Source organism: Protopterus annectens, chromosome 6.part0 (assembly GCF_019279795.1).
Source record: "Protopterus annectens isolate FY-2018-M chromosome 6.part0, PAN1.0, whole genome shotgun sequence".
Lineage (NCBI taxonomy): Eukaryota > Metazoa > Chordata > Ceratodontiformes > Protopteridae > Protopterus > Protopterus annectens.
This window is the reverse complement of record NC_056737.1, coordinates 1,650,178,201-1,650,193,559: the sequence shown is the minus strand read 5'-3', so window position 1 is coordinate 1,650,193,559 and position 15,359 is coordinate 1,650,178,201.

Here is a 15,359-nt window from a genome sequence, read left to right as displayed (position 1 = left end):
TACCAAGGATAATATCTGACACTATCATAAACGGACATTGAGAACAATGTCCATATTTTCCCATACCTTATGTCCTGTGCCTAATAATGTTATTATGTTCTAATAACTGCTTAAAGCATCTATAAACATTTTTTTAATGAACAAAAAACAGTTGTTTATACTTCCAAATGTTATAGTTTTTAAATAGAATTAATAGAGCATGATTCATTTAAACTGGGGATATACATAACATTTAATATTAGCTGCCATATATATGTGCTTATTTGTAGTGTGACCCCTCAAATCTTTTTCTGTTCTATTGCAGCAAATTTATAAGAATGTGTTGGGCATTTAACAATGTGTGTCTATATAAGGCATTTTTGCGTTTACCTTTTTTAATATCTAACTGGTGTTCATATATCCTTTCTTTTAATTTTATTAAAGTCTTTTCCCACATAAAAAGCAGGACAATATAAGCAACAAGAAATATAAACCACACATTGTGAACCACAAGAGAAATGACCATTAATATTTATATCTAATTCCTTTCCCAAGGATAATATCTGACACTATCATAAACGGACATTGAGAACAATGTCCATATTTTCCCATACCTTATGTCCTGTGCCTAATAATGTTATTCTGTTCTAATAACTGCTTAAAGCATCTATCTTAGCCATAAAAAAATCTGTCAGTTGTCTCCAATTAATTTAGAAAAATGGCTATCTGTAGAAGAAACACTCTAATTCATCTTAAGACAATTGTATATAGCAGTACCATTTAAAGAAAAAGTAGGGATAAACAATTCCCTATTATTTGTAATATTACTGGCTTAAGATGCATTTTTTACTATCTTAACTGGAGACATAATAGATGAACCTGCCATAATATTGTTATTAAGAGGGGTCAGCTTACATAAAATTGGAACATATTCTGCATCTGTTCTTTTTTATTCTTTCATCTCAGTTAAGAAGGCTGAAGGATACCCCCTCCTTAAAATCAAGTCAGTTAAAATCTCACATTCTTTAAGAAAAGTATTTGTGTCTGAAATCTTCCTGGTCAGTCTAACTAACTGGCCTTTAACATCAGCCTTCTTCTGATATTTGAGATGCCAACTATTAAAATGAAGATAAGAATTAGAAAAAGAAGATGTCCTGAATATATTAGGCACATAACATCATTGTTCCAAATTTTTAATTAATTCAACATCAAAAAAAGTTATTTTTTCATTGTTCCAGGTATGCAAAAAACTTTAAAATTCTGTTGTATTGTTAATATAATAGATATCCGTTCAATCTTTCTCCTGTATCTGTCCATGAAATAAAATATTATCAAGATAACAGAATAAAATAGCTAAGAATATTTTAAAGTGATGTTAAATATAAATTTTGACTCCCTTTGAGCCATAACTAAATTAGCAAATCTGGGGGCAGAATCTGCCCCCATGGCCACCCCTGTCACCTGTCTAAAAAATGCCTTTCAAAAAACAGAAAATTATTAGATAAAACATTCTCCATTAATGTAGTAGCAACATTGACTTTATCCATTGATAATTCTCCAATATCAAATACAATTTCTTCAAACCAATTAAGTCCTACAATGTGTGGAATGATGGAATACAAATTTATCACATCTATAGTGACAAATATACAATTCTCAACAAATTTTAATTACATTGATTTTATCAAGGAACTGCCAAGGGTCTCTACATAATTGTGGTATTTTTTGAATTGACATCTTTAGCATATAATAAAGGAATTTGGTAATGTAATGGGTCTTTGACTTATTGGCACCCACTGTAGGTCTCAACTTTGGAATGTCAATTATTCCAGCTATCACAGGGGATTTATTATCCACAAAATTAAATTCCTTATGACCAGCTGACCCTGCATTAACTTCTTAAACAATAAAACATCTATATTAGAATAAGTGATAGAAATTTCATTGCCAGACACCTCACAATAGCCATCAAATAACAATAGCAAATTCATCCTTTTACTATAGTCTTCACTGTCCATAATTACCAGTTTTCCACCCTTGTCTGGTTTCATAACCCTACTGTTTTTATCTTCATATATCTCATTGAACAAAACATTTTCAAATGATGACATATTAAAATATTTAAAAACAGATGGTTTTGACAAGAGACCACGAATCTCTGTTTCACACATCCATTCAAAAATTTGGACTGAATTATTGAGTGGAGGGTTAAAACAACTAGACCTATAGAGAGACTCATTATTATAGCAAGCATTGCCATTAGAAAACCAAAGTGCTAAGTTCATTAAAACATATGATACCCTAGCTCTTTTGACTGGGATAAAACTAAGGCCATAAGATAAAGCATTAACATGAATAGTATTCATGAGCTTACTAGAAAAGTTAAATATTGCAAAGTTTTGGAAAGAGTTTTTTACCAGTTGTGGCATAGCGGTTGAATCATATTGCATTTCATTTAAATTTATCATTGATTCCTGGTGTTCCTCCCTTGGTTCTTCTTCGGTCTCGCCTCTTGTCTCCTAATAACATCATCTTTCTATGGGTGAATCCATGCCTGTTCTGTTTCCTTTCAGAACTCTGAACTCCATCTTGCTGTAAAGGGGCTGGGCCACTTAAGAATTCATTTATAACTTCTGAATAGCTCACTTCCTGCTGTCTAGTTACTGGCCACTAATCACTGTCAATCTTTCTGACATCATGGCTGCCAGAAGGTTGAGGTAAGCCAAGCCATTTTGAATTAATCTAAATCCCTTTGGAATTTATTCATTTTATGTGACAAACTGTTATTGCAAATACTGTCAACCTTAGTAAAATATTATTATAGTTCATTTCATAGTGCTCAAAAAACAAATCTTTAAGAGACAGAGCATTAAGTCCATCAGGTTCCTTGGAAAGAAGGTTCATTTGTATATCATTGTATTTAACCATAAACTTCATAATATCATAGCCAGTCCTATTGAAAATGTTTATGGTTTCATAGTAGTACTTTGTACCATTCCAAACTCCATTAGGAAATCTCCACAACTGAAGACCTTTTGAAGCCTGATTAAGAGATATGTTTTTAGTAAATAGCTGTTTTCTAATTGCAACTCTTTTAAATTTTATGATTTTTTTTCCTCAGAGTTAATTGTTCACTGATAGACATGTTAGCACTAGGCACTGTTGGTATATTGGAAGTGACATTAACATCAAAACTATTCACTTTACAAACCTGAAAATCAAACCACTTGTTTTGAGGCAAGGAAATAGAAGCATGTGAAGAACATTGAGTAAGTGGTAGACCCAGACTCTCTCCACTGGATACTAAAACATCCCAGTATGTGCATTGGGTGGTAGAAGACACTACAGTATTCCTGATTTGTTGAGTAACCTGGTGTAACAGCAAAGTTAGGTCCCCTATAGCTTTGTTTGGCTTGGGGTTAAAAAGCAAGTCTCAGCATCTGCACCACCACCAGTAGAAATCATAGAAGCACTAACATCTAAACTGGAGCCAAGGATATGAACAATTCAGTAAAAACACAATCCTTTGTGGTGTCAGAAGCTGAATTATTTGTGAAGAATCAATTACAGAAATAATTCATCACAAACCAGTAATATTACAAATAATAAGGAATCATTTATTGCTACTTTTTCTTTAGATAGTACTGCTATATATAATTTTCTTAAAACTTGGAGTGTTTTTTGTACAGATAGCCATTTCTCTACATTAATTGGGTTCAGCTCACAGATTGTTTATAGAAAAGATAGATGTTTTTAAACAGTTATTGGAACAGAATAACATTATTAGGAACCGAATATTGCGGATGGGAAAATTCGGACAATGTCTTCAATGTCCTTTTATGATGGTGTCAGATAGTGTCCTCGTTAACAGATTTAAATATAAAATTAATGGTCATTTTACTTGCTATTCACAATGTGTGGTTTATATTGCTTGTTGCTTATATTGTCCTGCTTTTTATGTGGGAAAACCTTTAAGAAAATGTTAGGAAAATGCATAATAGCAATGTGCATGCTTAGTACATTAAAGGCTTAAAAGGGTTAATACATTTATTCTGTTCATACTGCATGAATCTGCACAGCTATTAGAAACTTAATAAAAGACACTTTATTCTGCTTATGCAATGAAAATATGTGCAGCTACTGGAAACTTAATAAGAGACATTCTATTTCTGCTTATGCCATGAGAAAATGTGCAGCTGCCAGAAGTCTTGATAAAGAAAACAATAGATGTTTGAAAGCTTAAACTATAGTCAGCACTACTTGTACCAAAGCTAGAAATGTACCTTGAATCTAGACAAAATGCATCGCATGTATTAGAATTGTACAATGGAAGAATTGAAGAGACAAGGTGGGCTAAAATAAGCCCAAGGCCAGGTTGTTTTTCTCAAATGTTTTTGCAAGTCAGCAATAATCTGACCATGTCAGCAATAAGCCTGGTAACATTTTTTTGTGTAACATACAGAAAGCTGTGTCCAACTACGTCAGCAGTAGATTAGTAACATTTTCTATGTGACATGAAGAGAACTGTACAAGAATAATATACTGACCACCAGAAAGTTAGACAAACCTTGTACCTACATGCTTTGTCTCCTTGCTGCAAGTAATAAAGGGTGCCTTGCTTGAACCTAACGTGTATTGATCTTTGAAGACTTTCCTTTTACAGATTGGTCCTTCAGACTGGAACCCTCTCTTCGTCTCAGATCAGATGGCCAGGTGGCTGAAACCATACGGGGAAGAAACCAAATCGGTTCTTCTTATATGGAAAGTCCTACGACTGAATTGTCATCAAAAGAGGCCAGCCACTTTCTGATCTGTGACTGAGGGACGGGTCTCCACGATTCGGTGATCAATCACGTGGGCTCAGGTAAGGTGAATCTACTTTTTTCTGTTTTATGTTTCAGATTAGAGACTAGGTGTGTATTGTTTTTCTTTTTCAGATTGTGTTTTTCTTAAAGTCAGGGATAAAAAAAGAGTACTGTCTTGTCATAGATCAGGAGAAACAAAATAAGTAGGCAGTCATTCTGAAGAGACTATAACAAAATCCGTGGTACACGTTAAAATTAAGAGAAGTTACGTAACAATCAAAGGTAAAATAAAATGGGTAATAATTGCACAAAAACACTGCAGACCCGCCATTAACGGAAGACGCAAAATACATGCAGTCGCAACGCACCAATAATATTAGATATTTTTCAAAATGGGTTAATAAATATGAATTTGACAGAAAATTAGAAAAATCCTTGCTTATCAAACTTATCAAACAACTCAAAAATGATTCCAAGGGTCAGGTAAAAAAGCGACGGCGGTTAGGAATTCCTCAAGCACACAGGTGGCTAGAGGAAGTAAACCGTAGGGACCAAAGGAACAAAGATTCAAAAGCAATGTTTTTAGATAAAGAGGATAATAACTTAGTAATAGCATCAGCACCTCCGCCTCCCTTACCAGAATATGAAGTGAGTGAACAGGTTAGTCCACCCCCACTATATCCTGTGGTCACTGAAGATAGAGATATTATTAAACTAAAACTAACTAATATCAGAGATCCCATCGGGACCAGGTCCCGAACAAAGGCAAGTCATTCAGAAGAAGGTATTGTTATGGCAAATAGTACGAATTCACAATCTATAAGAGAAGAAGAAGAAATATGCCCACTTATAGAAGTACCTAATCCTCAGGCAGGTCAGGACAATCAGGACCCAACTATCTTAGTATATAGACCTTGGACTCCGGAAGATATCCGGAAAGCCACTGAGGGAATTCCCCATCTGAAGATTAATTTTAGAAAATTCTCAGAAGACTTACAAGGAATGAGGTTAAGTTATAACTTAAACGGAGAAGAAGTAGAAAAAGTAGTTAGACAAATTGTAGGGCCAGATTGGTACATGATGTGTGGCAACTGGAACCCTCGTGATGCTGCACAAAGACCCCTCCCACATAGCAGCACAGAATTAGACACAAGAGTAAAAGGTCTTACAGACTGCTTCTCAAAAAAATGGAAACCTAGGGCAGACTGGACTTGCATTAATCAATGCATCCAACAAGAAGGTGAAACAATTGACCGGTACTATGCCAGATTGTTAGAATGTTTTAATAACCACTGTGGAATGCAGGTTCCTGAAGATCAAACACAAGATTCCCCATATGAACAGCAGTTAAAGAATGCATTTTTAAAAGGCAGTAGTGCACCTATAAGCAGTTTTATTACAAAACACATGGTAGACCATCATACCAGCAGGTTACAATCATTACTTGAATATGCTAGACATGCTGAAAGGCATTTTAATAGCAAAAAGAAAAAGAAATCTCAAGTATTTTCTGTAGAAGATGGAGCAGAAGTTTATGTAGTGCAGTCTGGGAAAAAGGGCAAGAGAAATGCGCAGGGAAACAAACAGTCTGATCAGCAATCAGAGGACTTTGAAGGGCGTAAGAAAAGGGGAAAATGTTTTAAATGTGGTAAAAAAGGACATTTGGCAAGGGATTGCAGGAAAAATAAGACGGCAACAACGGAAGACAAGGAGCATGAGGACTGACTATATGATAGTCAAGAATCACTAGAAGGGGCTAGCAAAGAAAGGACAAATGAGAATGTGAAAGAGGGAGTAGAGGAAGTGCAGGAAGTTAGTGACAATGAAGAAAACGAAATATTAGACCTAGCTTTGTTGAGCTTAGAACTCTATTTAGCAGACACAAAACCAGAAGTTACACTCTTGGGAGAAGGAAGGGAGGTCAAATTTTTGTGTGATTCAGGGGCATCACGGACCCTGATACACTCCTCCAAACTACCAGAAAACATAGAGTCACCTGATTATATACTGGTCAAAGCAGCTAATGGACAGCTGTATCGGGATCCTTTCTCCCATAACACTGCAATAACTGATCCAATTTCAGAATTAACACAGAAAAGCAAAATTGTAGTTTCTGCAAAATGCCCAGTAAATCTCTTGGACAGAGACCTCATGCAGATATTTGGTATAGCAATAGTCCCAATCATGCAGGGTATGGAAGCACAGCGACAAAATAATACCTTTGTGGTGCAATCGGAGGGTGAAATGTTTTACTGGTACAGCCAAGACTTGGTTACTACTGGTCCAGGGACCATGACTGAGGAACTAATGAGCATAGCCATCAGTAAGTTTCCCTCCCTTGACATTGACAAGCAACACCTGTTGCACTGTACTCTGTATTTTTGTAACACACCAGGACCTGATAAGGAATATGAGGAAGAATTATTTAAGAATCATACAAATAGATTGATGCTGCGTAACCTGTACTGGGACACAGAAGGGAATAGTGTAGCCAGCTGTTCACTGCCCCAGGAGTTTTTTGCACTTTATAGATCTAATTGATTACCACATGTTAGTTTAACTAAAAACAAAAATACAAAATGGGCAGACCTAGGAGAAAAAGCCACGAGATGGGAGAAACAGACAGAACTAGAACTGTCAGGACAGGGGATACAAGTGCAAAAATTGAACTGGATAACTCAGACAAATCCAGCTGTGCACTTAAAATCTAGCAAAGACAGCTGATGGACACTCCTATTAAAGGAGGAAGAAAACACCTTGCGAGGTATACCAGAGACTCTCTGGTCAACAGGGAAATCAGATGTAGGACTCATTCGTACAGCGGGGCCAGTCACTATCACGCCAAAGTCAGCATTCAGACCACAAAAAAGACAGTATCCCATAAGAAAAGATGCAGAGGCAGGGATAAAGCCTATTATAGCATCCTTACTTAAAGGAGGGATACTAATAGAATCTCCCAATTCACCATGTAACACACCCTTATTAGTTAAAAAAGCCAATGGGGAATGGTATATGGTCCAGGATTTGCAAGCTGTTGAATGACTTAAAACCTCAACAAAAGTATTTTTCTGTGGTAGACATTAGCAACACCTTCTTTTCGATACCGATACACCCTGATAGCCAGTATTGGTTTGCATTTACATTTCAGGGAAAAGATATACATATACACGCCTACCACAGGGATATTGTGAAAGTCCAATGATATTTTCACAAGAAATGGCAAGCAATTTGGTGGGATTCAACCCACCAAGAGGTAGCCAGGTTTTACTTTATGTCGATGACATTCTGCTGGTGGCCCCCACCCAGCAGGATTGTAAGGAAGATACCAAAGCACTTCTATGATTTTTAGTTGCTGAGGGACATAAGGTAAACAAAGACAAACTGCAGCTCTGGAAAAAACAGGTTAAATACCTAGGATATGTAATATCCGAGGAAGGTAGAACATTAGATGAGGACAGAAAAGTAGCAATTTTACAAGCACCAAAACCCACTACCAAGAAGGAAATGATGTCCTTCCTGGGTACAACTAATTTTTGCCAAAGCTGGATTCCAAACTATGCTTTGGAATCTGCACCCTTAACTGACCTTATATATAAGACGCCTATGGCAGCAGAGGATTTGTTACAATGGACACCAGAGGCAGAGTCTGCCTTTTGTAAATGAAAGCAGTTAATAGCATCCTCACTAGTTCTGGGATTGCCAAACTATCATAAATGTTTTTTCCAGACTGTAGATTGCAAGCAGGGTTACATGACATCAGTATTAACACAACAACATGGGGAGAAGCAACACCCCATCGCTTACTATTCATCACAACTGGACCCAGTGGCACGATCCTAACCCCACTGTGTACAAGCAGTAGTTGCAGCTGCAAAGGAAGTGCAGGCTTCAGCCTCAGTAGTCTTGCTCCACCCTCTCACTTTGAGAGTGCCCCATGCAGTCGCGATCATTTTACTGCAAGAAAAAGTGGCATATCTCTCCCCTGCTAGGCATCTTTCCTGCATGACTATATTGTTGATCCCACCTCATATGACAATTGAATGATGTACAACTTTGAACCCGTCTACACTGCTCCCAACCCCTGCAGATGGCACACCCCACTGCTGCCTGCAGGTAATTGAGCAAACGACCCTACCTAGAAAAGATCTCATGGACGTCCCCTTGGACAATGCCGAGGTGACATATTACATGGATGGCTCATGCAAAAGGGGTCCTGAAGGAAAAATCCTAGTAGGATATGCAGTAGTCTCTGATACTGAGATTGTAGAAGCAAAATCTGTACCACACTATTTAACTACACAGGCAGAAGAATTGATTGCCCTGACATGGGCATGTACCCTAGCAAAGGGAAAATGTGTAAACATTTTTACTGACAACCAGTACACTTTTTCCACTGTACATGTGATTGCACAACAGTGGAAAAAATGAGGAATGATAACATCTACTGGCAAACCTATAAATCATGCACAGATTATTTTAGATCTTTTAGAATCTATTCAGTTACCTCAGAAAGTGGCCATTTGCAAATGTACAGCTCACACCAAGCAACAGGATAGGATTTCAAAAGATAATGCAAGAGCTGATATAGCTGCAAAACAAGCGGCCACAGAAGTATTTCTTTTAAATGAGGAATTTCAACCATCTGAACCCTTAGATCTAGACATGTTAAAAACAATGCAGACACTTACTACGCAAGCTGAAAAACAGCGATGGATAAAATGAGGAGCAATCCTCAAAAAAGGGCTGTACAGTATCCAAAAAGGTAATTCTATCTCCGCAGCCTGAGGTCACAAAATCTAAGTAAGGTAGGCTGTTAGACAGTTCTTGTAAAAAGGCATCCAGCTCACTTCTTGGTCCTTCCCACAGAAAAAAAATATCATCTATATAGCGTTTGTAAAGGTGCACTTTGTTAAACTGGGGTAGATTAATAAGTGTTTCAGCTTCCCATGTACTTAGTACTAAATTCGCAAACGCTGGGGCCATTTTTGACCCCATAGCAACACCTTTAATCTGTTGGTAAATCTGGTTATGAAAATGAAAGAAATTGTTTGTTAACACAACAGTGGTGAGGGCTATCAGCATTTCTATTCTTTGTGTTTCTAGTCCTACGTGTTTATTAAGAAATAACTCGATAGCCTGGAGGCCTTCTAGATGTGGAATATTTGTGTATAACGCTACTATGTCTAGCGTTACCAAAATACAGTTGAATAAATCTTTCATGCACTTGTGTAGTTCATTTAAAAAGTCCCAAGAGTCCTTAATGTAGAACTTTGTTGCTTGCACTATAGGGTTAAAAATACTGTCTAGGTATTCAGAAATGTTCTCAGTCTTGGTTCGCTTATTCGAAATAATTAATCTAAAGGGAGGGTTTACAGCATTTTTATGGATTTTGGGTATGCCAAACATCTTACCTAGGCATGGGTTGCTGACAGAAAGGAACATGTATTCTTCTAGTGAAATCTGTTGTTCCCTTTCTAGCATTTTCAGCAGCTTATCCACTTTGGAGAAATGTTTATTGACTTCATTAATGTTTGTTTTTTTGTAAAAGGCATTATCCAATAACATATTATCTATCTTCGAGACATACTCCGTTGTGTCCATTAGAACTAAACCTGTCCCTTTATCAGCTTTCTTTTGTCTTGACACAATTCCTTAAGGGCCTGTTGCTCAGCTGCTGTGATGTTATACCATTTATTGTTGCTGGGTTGACTTAATAAATGTCTTAGCTCAAACTCACATACATTTTGAAAGGTGGCAAGTGTAGTGTTCATTAGTGGGTTAAATAGGCTGGCATGTCTAAGGGTTCGTGTTTGTAGACTACTAGTACTGTTCATGGTATCATCTGAATGTGTACCGAAAAGATACATACAGAAATAATTTCCTGGATTTCCGAAGCCAACACCCATTTTTATAAAACGTAATGTTTTACGAGGACAATTCATTCGCTTGTCCAGAATCATATCAAATGACAACACCTTCTTGCAAGAATGTAGATTTTTATCATGTTTGTTTGAAAAGAAGCATTACCCAGCACAGTTAATTTACGAAGTTTTCACTGAGGTAGCAGCACAAAGGCATAGCAGGCATAAACCAATCATTTTACATGGCTTCATTTCCAATAACACACAAAGCACCTCGGAAGTAACAGACAAAAGCTGCAGCTATCCACTTCCCATCAGCAGGGATATGCATTCCATACGGCATATCCTAGAGAAAAACTGGAACATTATAGGAGCTAACATGAACCTTAGCAACATATTAGGACAGCATCCTAAATTTTCATATAAGCGTACCACAATGCTTAAAATGTCCTTTGAAAAAGACAAGCCTTACTTCTACTTGGAACCACCCGAAACAAATGATGAACCGAGAGGCATTTACACCTGCGGGCAATGCATAATATGCCCACACATGCGAACAGGGAATGAATACACTTTCAGACATTGTAAACTGACAGTCAAATTCTACAAACATTTTGACTGTCACTCGACGTTTGTAGTATATGCTGCTATTTGGAACTCCTGCACGGCGTTTTATGGGTAAAACATTCAGAAGATTGTCAGACAGAGTGAAGGAGCATTTGTCAGCTATAAGACATTCAGACTGCAGTAATGCACTGGGAAAACATAGCATGCTATGTAATAATTTTACAGGTTTTAAGTTTATTATTTTAGAGCAAGTGGGACAATTTTTTGGTGATTGTGAAACATTATTGGAGCTAAAAGAACTTAGATGGCAATTACTGCTGAACTCAGAAACATTTCCAGGTCTGAATGACTCTTTAAATTTAAAATGTTTTATTTATTTATTTATTTTACATTTGTTGACCGGGCTAGTCCAACTGGATATATTTCCATTTTCAGCAGAGGCCCGGGGAGAAAAGCTCCACATATAGACAAAAGGAGATACATCATGAGGACAAATGACATAATACACATTGTTACCTATATCTAAAAACAGGAAAAAACAAGTGAAAGAACATGGAAAAGGAAATGTAATAAGTTAACCGAAAGAACAGCACTTAACTTTCTAGCAAATCTAAGTAACACAATGATGAACATTCTAACATGTTTTAATACCAAGGAGGAAGTATAAGATTAAAGAAAGAGAAGCAACAATAGAGAGAGAGCAGATATAAATAGACATAAGGTAGTTAGAGAGAGATTAAGGGCCATAAAGATGACGATGACAAGGAGCAGTCTGTAATGGTAAAAAGAGAAAGGTAAGGGAGGAAGCAGAAGGAGCAGACGAGTAGGAAGAGAAACGAGAATAATAGATGGAAATTATTTTAGTCAGGATTAGAGCAGGGACACATCCAGTGGCTTTTAAGGTAACTTCTGAGTTTTGTTTAAACAAAACAGTGGAAGCAATAGAAGTAAGTTCAGAAGGAAGTTGATTCCAGTGTTTTCCAATGGTATTTGAAAAAAGGAATCACCTGCTAGGTTTTTAGATTTGGTTAAGGTAACTAGCAGTTTGCTAGATGAGCGGAGGGAGTTTAGATTGGAGTAGGGGATGCAGAGGTTGGAGAGTATAGGTGTGTTGTGAGGTTGGTAAAATGCTCTATGAACAAATGTGAGTTGGGAAAGAAGTAACATGTTTGATAGTTCAAGCCAGTTTAGTTGCTGCAGATTCAGACAGTGGTGTGTTCTGAAAGGTTTACCAGTAACAAATCTAGCTATATTATTGTACGTGGTAGATAGTTTAGAGAGAATATTTTTCTTGAGGTTAGTATAAATAGGTGAAGCATAGAGAAGAGTAGAAATTAGATGAGAGTGGGCAAGGGTAGCTTTGGCTGAAGAGGTTAAGAAAGTTTTAATTCTAGAGAGAGCCGAGTTTTCTGTTTACAGATTTAATGGTATTATTGATATGACAATCAAAGGTGAGGTTGTTGTCAATCGTGACACCTAGTAGTTTGGTTGTAGGGTCAGGTGATATAGTAGTTCCATTGCTAGATAGGATAGTAAAGTCTAGTGTAGGGGATCTGGTAGTGGGCTTAAAGAGTAAGAGTTTGTTTTTTTTAGCATTTAGAAGTAGGCATCGTTTTGAGAACCAGGTTTCAACTTTGGAGAAAACAGCTTGAGTGTTAATTTGTAGTTCAGGGATGGAATTAGCAGAGCAAATTAATGTGGAGTCGTCAGCATATTGTATACAAGTGGCCTGGGGAATCGCTGCTTGTAAGTCATTTATAAAGAGGGAGAAAAGAAGTGGTCCAAGAATAGATCCTTGGGGAACCCCAAGTGAGATAGGGAGAAGGGATGAGAGTTTGTTATCCCAAAGAACGGCTTGTTTCCTGTTTGTAAGATAGGAATTAAACCAGTGGACAGCCTTAGATTCTAAGGAGAGAGATTCAAGAATTTTCAGGAGAATGGAGTGGTTAACCATATCAAAGGCCTTAGACAGGTCAATAAAGAGAGCTGAAGACAGGATGCTGTTATTACGATTCTTATTAATATGGTCTGTAAAAGTGAGGAGAGCGGTGGTTGTGCTGTGAGAAGGCCTAAATCCATGTTGACAGTTAGTGAGAATGTTGTACTTTATTAAGTGGTCCATTAACTGATGATGAACACATTTTTCCATGATCTTTGCTAGTGGGGACAAGAGAGCTATGGGCCTATAATTAGAGAGTTCATAGGAGTTACCTCCTTTGTGCAAGGGTATGATGTGAGAGATTTTCCAAATGTCAGGTATGGTTTCTTCATTTATGGTTCTGTTAATGAGAATAGATATGGGATAGGCAATTTCAGAGGCTGCTTTTTGAAGGAATTCAGATGGGAGTTGGTCAGCCGAGGGTGCAGGGTTTAAGTTTGTGGATACATTTTTGTATAAAGGCAGTGGAGATGGGTTGTAACCTAAAGATTGGTAGTCTGGAGGATGCAGGGTCGGGGATACTAGTATAGTCACTAGAGAGGTGAGAGGCCAAAGAATTAATAGTATCAATAAAGAAAGAGTTAAAAGTATTGGCAGTATCAAGGGAAGAATTCTTTTCAGATCCGGTAGGGGATGGAGTGGTAGTCTGTCCAGGGTGTAGAAGCCTGTTTAGGGTTGACCAGAATTTTTGAGGGTTATTGTGATTAGCTTGCTGGAGATTGCTATAATAACTTCTTTTATCAGAGAAGATAGCTTTTTTAGTACTGTTTCTTAGGTATCTAAAGGTCTGTTGGTCTGCAGGAGATTTGCTAGCTCGCCATTTTATCCAAGCTTTGTTTCTAAGTAGCATTTTTGTCTTGTATCTTTAGATAACCAGGGGGCAGGTTTAGATTTAATTCGGATAGTGCGTGATGGGGCATGATTATCTAGAATAGTTAGGAATGTAGTATTAAAGTATTGTACAGCTTCTTCAAGAGGAAGTGTCTTTAGTTGGTTCCAATTGCAAGCACTTAGTTCAGTTCTAAATTGTATAGGGTTGAAACATTTGAGATTACGTAGGATCCTGTAGGTAGGTGTGTTGTTAGAGGCATTTCTTTGTCTAGTAATATAGGTTAGATTGTGATCGCTAAAGTCATCAGGTAGTACTCCAGACTGATATTTAATAAAAGGTTTATTAATGAGAATCCAGTCTAGAATGCTTTCTTTGTTGTTAGTTTTATTGGTCCTAGTGGAGGCGTTTATTATTTGAGTAAAGTCATGGAAGTTAATATGTGAAGCTGGGTTATTAGTAGTTAAAGAGGACCAGTCCAGGTTAAAGTCTCCGAGAATTATGGTTTCTTGGGGATAGGAGGAGGAGAGCCAACTAAGGTTATTTTCTATAGTAGTAGAATTATTTCCAGGGGGTAGATATATACAGATAATATAGATGGACTTTTTAGGGTTTAGTTGTAGCTTTGAGATAAGAAGTTCAGTCTTGTTATTGTCCAGGTTATCATAGGGTATTAATGTTACACTAAGTTCTGTTTTGAATAGGAGTGCAACTCCTCCGCCTTTTAGTTTTATGTCAAGTCTCAAGATGTTATAACCTGGAGGTAAGATTTCATTATCTTTGGTAAAGGGTTTTAACCAGGTTTCAGTTAAACAAAGAATATCAAAGGAGTGGTGTTGTAGAAGGAGTGGAGATGGGTGATTTTATTATTGACACTTCGTATATTAAGGTGACCTATGAGTAGAGTGTTTGTATTAGAGGTTGGTAGTAGTAGGGAAGAGTTTAGTGAAGTGGTTGCCACACCAGGTGGAGTAGTTAAGGGCCCTGGGTTGGGGTGGATGTCCCCAACCAAGGTAGAGTGGCTATGTTCAAGGTAAGCTATGATAGGGAGTAAAATAAATATTTTGGTTTCTTAATCAAGAGATTTAGAAATTTAATGTGGGACAGTCTGTGATATCTGGCAAGGAGGTAGCTAGGGATAGATGTAATGTTTAAATGAGTAAGTTTTAGGCTTATGAGATCAGTGGCTGTATGTTTGGGTGAGTAGATAAAGTGGTAATTGGGATTTGATTCATAACAGGTTAGGAAGTATGGTAATGTGAGGGCAAGCAAAATAATAGGTGGAAGTGTTAGGTTTTCCAAGGTAGTTCCTAATACAGGGTCTTGGGTATTGGTTTGTAAGTTTTGGTAGACATATTGTGGTGAAAGAGAAAGGAATA